This window comes from Cydia splendana, chromosome 8 (genome assembly GCF_910591565.1).
Source record: "Cydia splendana chromosome 8, ilCydSple1.2, whole genome shotgun sequence".
NCBI classification, from domain to species: domain Eukaryota; kingdom Metazoa; phylum Arthropoda; class Insecta; order Lepidoptera; family Tortricidae; genus Cydia; species Cydia splendana.
Window position 1 is genome coordinate 6,249,794 of NC_085967.1, and position 13,795 is coordinate 6,263,588.

General features: G+C 35.5%; 1 protein-coding gene across 1 annotated transcript in view; it reads left to right on the forward strand.

Annotated features, from left to right (window-relative positions):
- Nucleotides 1-13,795, forward strand: part of LOC134792740 (cerebellar degeneration-related protein 2-like) — a 144,060-nt gene that overhangs the window by 92,105 nt on the left and 38,160 nt on the right. The gene's annotated exons all lie outside the window — the stretch shown is intronic.

Sequence of the window (13,795 nt, forward strand, 5' to 3'; positions counted from 1 at the left end):
GATAGCTAGACAGTTCAAAATTTTCACACATGATGTATTTCTGTTGCCGCTATAACAACAAATATTAAAAAGTGTTCCGTTCTTGATGGGTGAGTCCGACTCGCACTTATTCAGTTTTTTTTTTGTAAACGAATTTAATATTAACGGATAGGCATTAATATTAAAGAATGAAATAGTAGTGATAATTTCCATACTTTCACTTTAGTGCCATGAAGGGTAGGTACAAAAGGGTTCCCTCTTTTGAGATTGGAAAGTGGGCTAGGTTATAAATGCGGCCTTCACAGAACCGATCTGCGACCAGAAAAGTGGGTCAGGTTAGAACTGTGATCCTTACAGAACCGAACTGCTACCAGAAAAGCGGATTAGGTTTTTTTAATTACATATTTGTTTTTAGATATAATTATCGGAATAGTAAATTTTTCGAGTTATGATTGTATGTTACGGATTTAAAGTTTTCTGAGATGAGATAGGTTTGTAACCGCCTTGATGAAGGTATGAAGTCTAAAAGTAAATAAGTAATTACTTAATTCAAAATGAGTATTACCTATTACTATTATTTATTTTACCCGAGCGAAGCCGGGTTTTCATCTAGTTTTTTTAATAATTCAATGAGGTTGGCTAGGCACTTCGGCTAATTAAAATGTTGTCCAGTGTAAGAGTCAAATGATATTTCGTTCAAAAGTTCTAACAAAGAAAATCTTTAGCACAAACCAAATTTGAATCCATGTCCTAATTTTAAAGTCGCACGCGCCACTCGGCTACCGGAGCTCTTTGTAATAACTAGTCGGAAGCTCACAGTGTGTACAAAAAGTTTAAACAGACAGGAAACAGCCAATCCATAATCTAACGTACCTAATTAAAAACTTTGTCCGATGCCAAAGATAATTCATGATACTTACGCAACTATAAGTCATTACCACATTTTGGCTTAATACTTATCGATGATTAATGAGTCCATTGTGAGGTAATTACTTTCATTTAATCGATACACCGCACTGTTTGGTTAAAGCTTAAGCATACAAGCGGCTTTGTTTCACATGGAATTATGACAAGTTATGACATCGTCGTTTTTGTCTCGATAATATGGACATTATTATCTCCGTCTGTAGATATTTCTTGAAATTAAAACGACGATGTAATGTAATGTAAACATATCGGCCGTACAGTCACTTCCCATTCAGTGAGACTTACGGTCAATCAAAATGGATTAAAAAATAAATAAAAATTCAAATTCCAAAAAAAATATTACTCTACTCATACAACACCATAATAACCTTAGAGGTAACCGACTATTCGAGAGCTTTAAAAAATAACCAAAATATATATGTCGAAGAAATGGACCTTCAAACACCGAAATAAGGAAACCATAGTCGATATTACAATATTGCGTCGTTACGCTTGTAAATGCCGCTATGTGGTCTGTCAAATAAAATAAAAATAATCTGATGTTTTCAGGGTTTAATTCAGTTTAAAAAATCGAGCACATGTCGGTATTTAAAAGCGCAGCGACGATTGGCTATGTCACGAGCGGTTAGTAATAATTTGGAATAATCAAGGACGTTGGGTAATGGAACGGATACCCTACCTGGCGGATTTCGTTATGTCATGCTGTGTGCTGTCAAAACTTCAGAGCTGACACTAATATGCAGATAGAGCAAAGTGGAAGGTGTCAGGTTCTCGAGTCAGATGCAATTTGTCAGGTATTGCAAGCTCTATATGTCAGGTCTAAGAGCAAATAATACTTCTACTATACCAAGCTTTTTATTCAATATTTCTTCTCTTTCAAAGACATTTTTATGCAGGGGTGCTAAGCTAATAGTTTTGCTGTCTGTACGTAATGAACTGGAAAACCAAGTTACAGTTCGGCGACCCTCTAGAAGAAACTGATCTTAACTATAGTCTGTATCTTTAGTTATTTAAATAAAAGTAAACAAACAATTTTGACATTTTCGGGTAATTATAACATTTATTGATTAACCAACCAATTACAAAAACACCTGGATCTGTCAGTGAACGACCTGACCTTAACCTACATTATTTGATCATGAAAACATTACATGCTACAAATAGCTCCTTAAGCCAGTTGAGGGTAGATGAAAACATTTCATCTACCCTCAACTGGCTTAAGGAGATTTTCCGTCTTATGTAAGGTAGTTTGAGAGGCGCGTTAACCACCACTGTGTTATAATTGTCCCACATACCATACTATGTTTTATAGTCCAGCCACCCCTACGCGAACTTGTACATTAGGAATAGGAATTACACCATTGTTACACAACTGTCCTCCCACATTTGCTTTTACGATTATCGCCACTCTCACCATTGCGCCCTGAGCTATAAGATTACAATAAATAATTATCACTGAGTTCCGACTGCCATTTGACGTGATATACAGTCAGATATAATGAGACGATGATATAATTATAGGAACGCAAACGATAGCCCGAAGCCGAAACGCTGAAGCGTATGAATTGCTTAGTTGCTATTTCTATTTGGCTATAATTTACACTTCACATGTTAATGTAAAGTGTAAATTATAAGCCTGTCTATCCGGTATTGGCAATGTGTACCTACATAAACGACAGTCAGCTTACCTAATGCCTAATGATAGTAATGTGGTATTTTACGAACCATAGAAAATCCATCTCGTTTTGTGGTGTGTGTGGTTTTGCGATGAAACGGGCCTGAAAGCGATACACCTACACGGGTTAGTTAAATAGTTACTTATCTAACAAGCATTGGTATTAAGTGCCATCAATCAAATTCAACTGAGGATTGAAAAGATTATAATCACCCAAATGGTTGCACAGGCGCGGGTTTATCAATGATTTCTAATTTGACACGACAACATTGTTTGTATAGTTTGTTGGTGACCAAAAGGCATACGGTCCTGCGGGCTCAGCACGGTTCCATTTTTATCGACTATCACTATGCGCGTCCCTTTCGCACTTACATACTTGTTAGAACGTGACAGGCATGGTGACAAGGGATAAAAACGCGACCGTGCTAAGCCGCATGGTCCTCCTGACACTTAGCTTTTATAAATATGCTCGTGACTGTAGAGGTGTCACATGTGCGTTCGCAGCCTTATTGGTAGCAATTGGTAGGTAACAGATGAATATTTGTATTCAATGTTTAAGGTAAAATTATGGTTAGTTCTGGTCCCCAAAATTATCAAAGCACAACATTAAATGATGTCTCATTGTTTGTGACAGATGGAGAGACAAACACCGAGCTGAATTTTTATATTAACAAAAGCTAGTGGTATTTTACTTTCTTGCATTCTGAATACTTACTACTTTGAACTCAATTACATCGTCTTCGTTCTTTTCCGACAAAACAGGATAGGTCGTAAGAAAACCTGATCACTTCCTACATTAACGCTTTTCACCATTTCCTGTACAACTCATTTCACTTTCTTCCATTTGCTTGTTCTAATTCAGCTGTCATATTCATGTCATACGTACAACATAACAGTCGGCGGTGAGAATCCGCGGTAAATGTGGAACAATCGAGTTTTCTCGTCGCACGAGTATCGAGTCGATACTATCGACACGCTACAAGCAAAAAGCATTTAATGAAGTGCAATCATACTATCTTCCATTTGATCGCAGTCGAATCTGAGATTTTCTTTTTTTCTGTTTAATTTACACCTCTTTTAGTATTAATATTAATCTCATGATTTTAACTAGGGCGCATAGGAGATAAGATCTTACTTATTACGTATGTACAGTCAACTGTAAAAATATGGGTGTAGCCAACTTATTCAAAATATGTCCCATAGTTCTTAATTCGATGACATAAGAGCTATGGGACATATTTTTGAGATGATTTGTGCACCCATATTTTTACAGTTGTACCTACCTGTAAATATGGGTGGTGTTTTATAGCAGACATGGATGGAATAACTTTACTTGTAGTGTAGAGCCCAAAATACTCTAACCTAGAGCGTATCTATGTGGAAAAGAAAAATAAGATTTTCATTTTAGTATAAGCTTATACGTTCCACATTCTGATAGAGTTACGCGGAAACATCGTAAATGAAACCTTTACATGTACAGGGGGTCAATCCAAAATGACAATCTAACACTAGAGCCAATTGAAAAAAAAATTAAGGGGATTACAAACGCAACGAAAAATACGTACCTAATCAATTTCATTCATTATTTAAGTTTCGTTTGACTTTTTTTATACACTGTACTATTGGCTAGGCCCTGTACCTGTATGTACTAGGTATTGGACATGTAAAGTATTTGTACACTTCGTAACTTTTATATTTAGATACTTAACGCTTAAACCTTGAACCTCTATACCTAGTGTAACCGGCAAAGTTACGTCAATGCCGCGAGCATGCCATTATTTCAAGTTCAGTGAGCTTTAGCTTGTTTTCCTTTGAAGGCTGGCTTTGAGCTTTTGATTATTGACGTAAATGCGTGACTTGCAAGATTAATTTAGGAATCTAATATATAAACGTGTTGTGTTGACATCATATATTGTTCATTAACACATGTACGATTACTTGTATGTAGCTGTTTTAATGAAAAAATATAAACCGCTTAGGTAGAGTAGGTATCGTCATGTAGGGGTTGAAAAATACTGGATTATTGGTACTCATCAAATTACCTGCTGTTCGAAATTAGCTATTATATAGCTACGTCTATATTCTCTTTTTGGAATTCAAAGTTAGAGTCTGTGTGGAAAGAAAGAGTCGTGAAATGTATGGGATCCAATACATTCTACGACTCTTCTGTTTCCGCACAGACTCCAATTTAGTGGATAAAGCGGATGTACACCTACCATAACACATCAATCGCACATGTCACACCTTGGTTTCTTATGTAGCAACCTCTTACAAACCCCTGGTAAATTTTGTCTCTCTGGCACAAATGATTATCAACTGTTTGTTGGATAGTAACAGACGTTTAATAATAACGCAATTATTGTAGGACTTTAAATCGTATATTTCTATAGCACTTTCTTAGTCCGGTAAACCTGATTATAAACCTGGAAACATTGTATCTAGTTTTATTTACTCATAAAATATCAAACGGCAATGTTTCCTGGGTACAGTCGCAGACAAACCCACCGATAACAAACACTGTTTACGACTGTACCGATAGCCCGTGGCGTCCTGCAAGTCCTGCAACCCTATAAACAATGTGTGTCTGCTTGTTTATAGGCTCGGTTGTCACAGCGGGATTCAGTGTTCAGTCTTGCCACTTGGCATAAAATATGCTAGTGTGGCATATTTCCACTCGCTTTGGCACCATAATTTTCTATTTAGAATCTGGCATATTTTTTAGCATAATTTAGTCTAAGCCAAGTTTGCACTAACTTGGCAGCAACAATGTGCGCCATCGCCTTATGTTGTTCATATTTTCATATGAATTTTGACTTTTGTGGGCGGATGGACGTCGACGGACTATAATATGTATATTTTTTTTTAAATGGCAACTAAATTCAGTTGATTGATTGAGTTCATTTGAGTTTAATTGATTTTTTCGTGAATTGACATATTTGAGTTCCGTTTTGCAGATTTGATCAGACAATTTAATCAGGTTGGGCAGTGACATTCATTAATTATATTAAATAGTCAGTTAAAATTTAAGGAACGTAAGGACATTGTATCCATGTCTGTTGAACGGACTATAGAACTAAGTGCAGTAGAATTAGAGCAATTTATTGTTGTCTGTGTGTATAGGCCGCCATTAAGTAATTTTGAATTATTTGAAAACATAATGGAATCTGCCCTACTTAAAATATCATCTTCTAGTAAGAAATTGCTTATATGCGGCGACTTTAATGTAAATATTATGGAAAATTCAACAATGTCTTGTAGATTATTGAATCTTTTTAAATCTTGTAATCTCAACCACATGTTTATGGAGCCCACTAGAGTGACTGCTACTAGTGCAACCTGTATAGATAATATTTTCACAGATATTTTTCCTATTGCTAAAAAAGTTATCAGCAATTTAGAATCAGACCACTTAGGTCAATTAATGGTATTTGAGGCATTAAGGAAAAATACCATGAGAAAACAAATAACTTTTGTACCAGTAACCTCGGACCGCGTGGAAAGAATGAAGCTAAGTTTAGTTCAGGCGCTACCTTTTTTGTCTTCCGATATGAGTCCTAATAGTATGTATAATTCATTCTTTCACACTTTTATGGATCATTATAATGCGATATTCACCTCAAAATCGGTCGTAGTTAGTGGTGCATCAGTTTTTAGTGAGTGGGCTACTGCGGACTTACATCAAAGAAGACGTGAACTGTATGCCTTATATGAGGAACGGCGGTTTAATCAGAGTGATGAATTTAAAGAACATGTGAAGGAGTATTCGAAGAAGTTTAAAGTAGATTGTCATATAGCTAAGCGAAATTATCTAAGTCAGAAAATAAAAAGTAGTTCCGACATTGTTAAAGCTACCTGGAAAGTTATAAATGTGGAGACTGGTCGCTCTAAACACACAATTAAAGAGCTTAAACTAAACATTGATAACAAAATTATAGATTCCAATTTAGAAGTAGCTACAGAATTTGAAAAATTTTTCACCGAGGTACCAGTATCCACAACTAAGGATTTAAATTCATCACCCTCATCTGCTGTTACATTATTAAAACATAACGCTCCAGAGTGTTGTGGAGACCTTCATTTTGAACATGTTTGTACCTCAGATGTAATAAAGGCGTTTAAATCAATTAATGTCAAAAAAACTAATGACCTCTGGGGAGTCTCTGTCCATGCTGTCAAATCCTTAGTAGAAATTGTAGCGCCTGACTTGGTAGTTATATTTAACAACAGTGTTGATTGCGGCGAGTTTCCTGATCTAATGAAACATAGTAAAGTAATTCCTTTATTTAAATCTGGTAGCAGCTCTGACCCCACTAACTTTAGACCGATATCTGTGCTACCAACATTTAGCAAGATTTTTGAAAAATTAGTTCTTTCTCAATTAGTACGACATTTTAACGTTAATAATTTGATGCATAATAAGCAGTTTGGTTTTACACGGGGTCGCTCAACAACCGATGCCGGTGTTGAGCTAATTAAGCATATTTTTGATGCCTGGGAGGAGTCACGAGATGCTTTAGGTGTCTTCTGTGATTTATCTAAGGCCTTCGACTGTGTTTGTCATGAAACATTAATCAGGAAACTTCATTATTACGGAGTTAGAGGATCGGCACTGAATTTACTTAAGTCCTACTTAAATGGTAGAATACAAAGGGTCGATGTGAATGGACAGCGATCACCTGGGTCATTGGTCTCTATGGGTGTACCACAGGGGTCAATATTGGGGCCTTTCCTGTTCCTTATCTACATAAATGACTTGCCATTCCTTGTTAAGACCCACCATGATATAGTATTGTTTGCAGACGACACCTCACTTATTTTCAAAGTCAAACGACAGCAACAAGCTTACAATGATGTAAACAATGCCATTTCAAAAGTAGTAAATTGGTTCAATGTTAATAATTTATTGTTAAATGAGAAAAAGACTAAATGTATTAAGTTTGTCACTAGTAGTAACATAAGGCATGTGCAAACAAGTGTCATTGTGAAGGATGAGGAATTGGAATTAGTTGATAGTACAGTTTTTCTTGGTATAACTTTAGATTCTAAACTCCAGTGGGGTCCCCATATTGCTACTCTTTCGAATAGACTGAGCTCTGCAGCTTTTGCAGTGAGCAAAATCCGTCAGTTAACTGACGTGAAAACAGCTCGATTAGTATATTTTAGTTACTTCCATAGCATTATGGCATATGGTATTTTACTGTGGGGCGGTGCTTCAGAGATAAATACCATTTTTGTTCTGCAGAAGAGGGCTATTCGAGCAATATACAAAATGAACCATAGAGACTCACTTAGAGATAAATTTAAGGAAATTGACATAATGACAGTGCACTGTCAATACATTTATGAGAATATTCTGTATGTACATAAAAATATTGTAAATTTTAGGAAAAATTGTGAAATTCATAATATTAATACTAGAAATAAACATAAGCTCGCAGTGCCCTTCACTCGGCTCCATAAAATTAAAAAATCATTCATGGGTAATTGTGTAAGATTTTATAATAAACTTCCAAACCATATTACTGAATTATCTATTAATAAATTTAAGAATTATGTAAAGCGTAAACTTATTTCTAAAGCTTATTATACCACACAAGACTACATGAATGATATTACAACGTGGGATTAATTGTTATTCGAAATGATTATTTATTTATTAGATATATTTGATTATTGATGAGGAAATGGATATTCCGATGTAATACTATCTACTTCTTTTGTTACTTATGCTTTTTTTTTGACATTTAGATTTTATTCTAGAAATTCTAGACTAGTATTTTTTATACAATCTTTTTAATGTTTGACGATCCTTTTGTGAAATTCTTAGTGTTAAATTTGATATGTATAATAATCCAATTTTATTATGGAATAATATTAACATCAATAAATTGCTCTGATAATTAGATTAAGATTAATTACGATTCATAAGAGCTTGTTGCTAGGCCTACATGAATAAAGTATATTTTTGATTTTGATTTTGATTTTGACATTTTAGCATATTTCAAAAAACTGGCATATTTTTGGCATATTCAAGACATTAGCATTTTTTCAAAATCCGAGTTGGCAACACTGGCGGGGTTTAACGTTGCCAACGACCTTAATGTAAATTAGGTAGTGGACTAGTTAAGAAGTTGCTGTAAACTTGGTTCTTCATAAACATAGATTTACTCAGTCACGTAAATGGCACTGTTAACAGCTGCGTTAAATGAAATATGTCCTAAAGGAGTCATAATGGGCAGGACGAGGTTAAATGTTTAGGATTAAATATAGTATGTACCTTCAAATTTATATGTGTATGTAGAGACTCTTAATTGCACGAAAACTGTATACTGAAAATATAGACGGAACTGTATAGACTGTAAACTGAAACTGTAAATATAGTTTTGCTGGGATCTATAAATAATAATATAAATAGGTACGTAACAAAGGCTGACCACAAACATCTACAACAGATGATGTGGCTAATGATGAAGGTAACAAAAATCGAGGTTAGGTATTTTAAAAGTCTATGTAACTATCCTCAAAAGCAAACATAACTACGACGGGCATCAAATTACCCTTTTAAAGGGTATTAAAATGAACATAGATCATAAACATTTTTAGTGCGTCTCGAAACATTGAAAGATAATAAGGAAATAGTAATTTCATTCTCAGTTGACACCCAATAACAAGGTTCTATCCAATAGAATGATTTAACTGCAATTTCTTGTCATATCAAAGATACGTGTAGTTATCTAATAAATCGGCGTCGAATGAGTCAGATCGGCGATAACATTGTTCTAGTATTTATGGGGCAATTAAAACCGTGTGAAAATTTGTCTACATAAAGACATTAGCCGTTATTGAGCACTGATTCTTGGCGCTTGTGTCTAATAGTGTTTTTGCTATGCCATTGATAACGTTATGTAAGTTATAATTGTATTTCTTACTAGGGAAATAGCAGTTATCGTTAGAATTTTAGTAGGTTATGATTCATGTCTCCAGACAGATACCTAAGGCCTCAAAGCATTTAATAACTGGAGACGTCATGGCTGTAATTATCTGTACAAAGCAGTCTGCCAATTTTTGCGGGGGAGGGGACGTCAAATGTATTACTATATTTCTACATGATTTGTACGTAACGTACAAATAGCCATGTCAGTCCATACAAAAGTTTGCACAATTGTGCAAGGTTTTCGGCAGAGGGGTAAGCTCTTAAAGGCTACTCCAGTTATTAAATGCTCTAAGCCTAAGGCCGATAACTTAATCGGCCGTTATTGCAGATATGATTCTGTATTTTTGTACGCTTTGGAAAGAGATGCAACCAAAGCGGTTGGGTAGGTAAGTAGGTATTAAAGTCGGTTAAATTATTTAAACGGGCTTGTTTATTTTCACTCAGAACGGAAGCCATCCTTTTGATAGCCAATCGTACTCCTTAAACCAACAACTTTGTTTAACAGATTAGGGTCTAAGCTCAAAACAACCTGAGCTAAGTTTGTACCGTACACGTATGGGGTCGGCAAACCGCGGCTCGCGAGTCGCATGGGGCACTTTACAAATGCGGCTCTTTACATCACCCATAAAATTAACCCTGGAGAGTTCTTACACCACTGAAATCAACATTCGCGGCTCTTTAAGCTTCCTTAAACTGGTGATTTTTACTGCGGTTGGCTCTTCTCAAAAGTTTGCCGACCCCTGGTATAGGTACCTACATGGATCAAGTTAGTTGCCGGCCTAAGAGCTATTTCCCACTGACGTGACGTCCAGTTTTTTGCGGGTACGGTTTTTTGCAGGATCCAGTGTTCTGTAGTATGTATGCAGGATCCCGCAAACAGAATCCTCGTGTGAAAGTTACTAATATATTAGCACCTATACCTACTGCTAAAACGGGATCCTGCAAAAAACCGTACCCGCAAAAAACTGGACGTCAGTGGGAAACAGCTCTAAGATGTAGGCAATTTCATCAGCCTGATTGTTTAGTTTATTAATGAATTACAGTTTAACTACTCAGCATTGTCCGAAGGAATGATGTAAGTTCAGTCATTAGGTCCATTAATTTGGCTTTAATAGTCGATTTAGTACTTACATAAGCTTTCGGCTGTAAAATAATGTAACTATTGTACGCCCGCGAGAACCTTTGTTGCTTCCCTGTGGGACGTAACAAATAGTCCGCCAAACTTTCATGCGATTAATTTTGACTTGTCACTTTGACAATCTCGTATCTTTTTTACTTTTATATTTTGAAAAGAAACCTTGTGCTCTGCAACATAAGGTGCTTATTTCAAATTAAAGCAATACAAGAGTTAATAGAAGTTTGATGTAGGTAACAACTCGATTTGTCGTACGCGAACCAATGTATTATGTAATAGTGATTTTATCGTATCCAATAAGTTAGTATCGAACCCAAAGTGTAACGATACAGTGTCTAATTAATTTATTAGCCTTCTTTGTTGTACTGATTATAATCTTGTTTAAGATTTTTGTTCGCGAGACAGAACTTATTGATAATCTAAGCTGGTTAATGATGTTTTAAATGTATCCGGTTATAACGTGAGTTATTATAAGTCATCAACCGTTTTTGTCCGAAAATATGTCGAATCAGTTGTTTGAATAATTAAAAAAACTTTGGTTTGTTTCAGCTTAGCCTCTTCTTATTAGGGTTCCGTACGCAAAGGTACAATCGGGATCCTATTACTAAGACTCCACTGTCCGTCTGCCTGTCACCAGGCTGTATCTCATGAACCGTGATGAAAAAAATTTGGCTGTGTCATACATTTTGGCTGGTCCATTTTCTATGGGAGGCTAAATTTTTTTTCGCGATATCGGGGTTGGTCCCATAGTAAAAGTTGCTCAGTATAATCCCACAACCTGCCTGGCAACGGGAATGCAATTATTTTTTAGCCATCGTGTATTTGTTAATTATTGTCCGACCGAAACCGTTTTTTTTTTTGCTAGTTCAAAAGTTTCGGTTTTGCTCTAATTTTGACCGAAACCGAACCTTCAGCCGAAGTTTAATTTTTATGCCGAAGCCCCAACTTAAACTTCAGCCAGACCATAGACACTACTGAAAATACTGATGGCCCGCCCGAAACAATTATGATTTTTCTGCTAAAACATGCAGAAACCAAAACCGAAACTACGGTCAAACACGATCGGTTAATACGAAATAAACATCATATTTTAAATTCTGAATGCGCCTCCCTCTTTGTGATACCTCCGGAATAAAGTTGACATCATCTTCTTGACAACAAGTTGCATGATGTCATGTTAAACTAACGTTTTTTGTCGCCTTTAAACTCGTTGGTCAAAAATATCAAACATAAGAATAACATTTACATTTACCTCATAATCATAACCTTAAGCACGAAATACATATTAATATTTTCTGTGATGAAACCTGTCCCTTGAAGAAAGGGTGACACAGGTTGGGTGAGACAATATCGTCGGCCTGGTCCTAACAACTCACAAATTAATTTATTTTTCTCAAACATGCAATGAAATATTGATGTTATGTTCCTTATAATAGGCTGCGAAGTATGACGTTTCAGGTGCGGCTAGGACAAAAGGTCGTTAATGGAATTTCATACACATCTTGCAGGCCTAGGCCGGCAAAGTCCTCTTTTTTAATTTTCATTTCACAGATATTTGTGACACAGCATCGTGGCATTCATCAATTAAAAAAAACTAGAGGCAGTATTTGCTTTATGGTTCGTAATGACACTCTGCCACTACGCCTATAAAAAAAAAACAAAAAAATTTGCAGTTTTATTTGTATAAAATCAACATGAACTTAATAAATAATACATTCAATAATTTTATAATTTTAAATTATAAATTTAACTACACAAATAAAAACATTTAAAATATTTCATCTAAACGTTAGCGGTAAAAAGGTCTACTCAAACACGCGTAGTTATATTTTTTAAATTGTTATGGAGGTAAAGTTGAAAAATATTCATTCTGTTTTATTGGATTTATGGTGCGTTGTTGATTTTTTGACTTTAATATGAGTTCCGACGAAATAATGAAATTAATATTAATTGTAATCGTAGGTGTTGGAATTGGCAGCGTAAGCAGAATTGATTTTAATAAGTTGCTGCCTCTGCCGCCAAGTCAAAGACGAAGTATGTATATGCTGGTTGCTTATGGCAATTTTATTATTTGAGAAACTAAGAAAAATGGCTTACAGTTTATTAGAAACAGTTTTGTGGCATATTTTAAATGAATGTAACTATAAACACTGTGGAAATTATACTTATTTACTCCACGCATAAAGCAACGATGTATGTGAAACATGATATCAACATGAAAGACTATGTAAACTTATGTGACGAAAACGACAGTCAGACGGATACAAGGCGAAAAAATCAAAGATACATGAAAATATACGGGTAGTAAAAATACACGACTCGTGTAAAACATACGCGTGATAATGATATAGGTACGTGTTGGTTATATTTTGGGTGTAGTTTACTTTTAGTTTTTTCTATAAATAAAACTTGGGTTTCGTGGATTTTTTATTTTTTTTATTTCATTGCATGTTTGAGAAAAGCACTATACATACCTCGGCGGGAAATGGGTTTGCCCGCGCTCAGACCTAGTCTATATGTCTTCGGCCGGCAACCCCTTTCGTCCCGGCCTCTGTAGTAATGTACTATTATCTCCACAAAACTTTAATGTTACATGTTTGACAACTTATTTTATAGGTTTATTTTCAACGTCAAACTTCTATGAAATTAGTATGTATTAAATAACAATAACACTAGTACTGCGTATGCTATCAAAATCGCTGCAGACTTTTCTTAGTTCAGTTCAGTTAAAGTTAAAACGAGTAAGTTGTAATGTTACCATTATTTTCATAGCGCCTGCACGATACAACATAGCACGAACATTCGCTGGTAAAAGCTGCGCGACAAACCGTAGGCGCTTTCAAGTTACTGCGGTTTAGTTTACTGAACATTTACAAGCTTGAAGTGCAGTAAACGTAAACCTGAACCTTATTCTAAAATACATACAGTTCACATTTTAAATCATATAATCTACACAAAAACGTTAACCCTGATCCAGTTAAACAAAGTTTAATCATCGAACTTGTTTAACTGGACATTTAATCGCTATCATAGACCTTGATAAGGAACGCTGGCACCAATTAGTTAGCCCATTATCATCTATGATAGGCGGTCAGTGGCGCTGGCGTCCCGTCGTCGCCATAGCGCGTCGATACCGGAGTCTCAC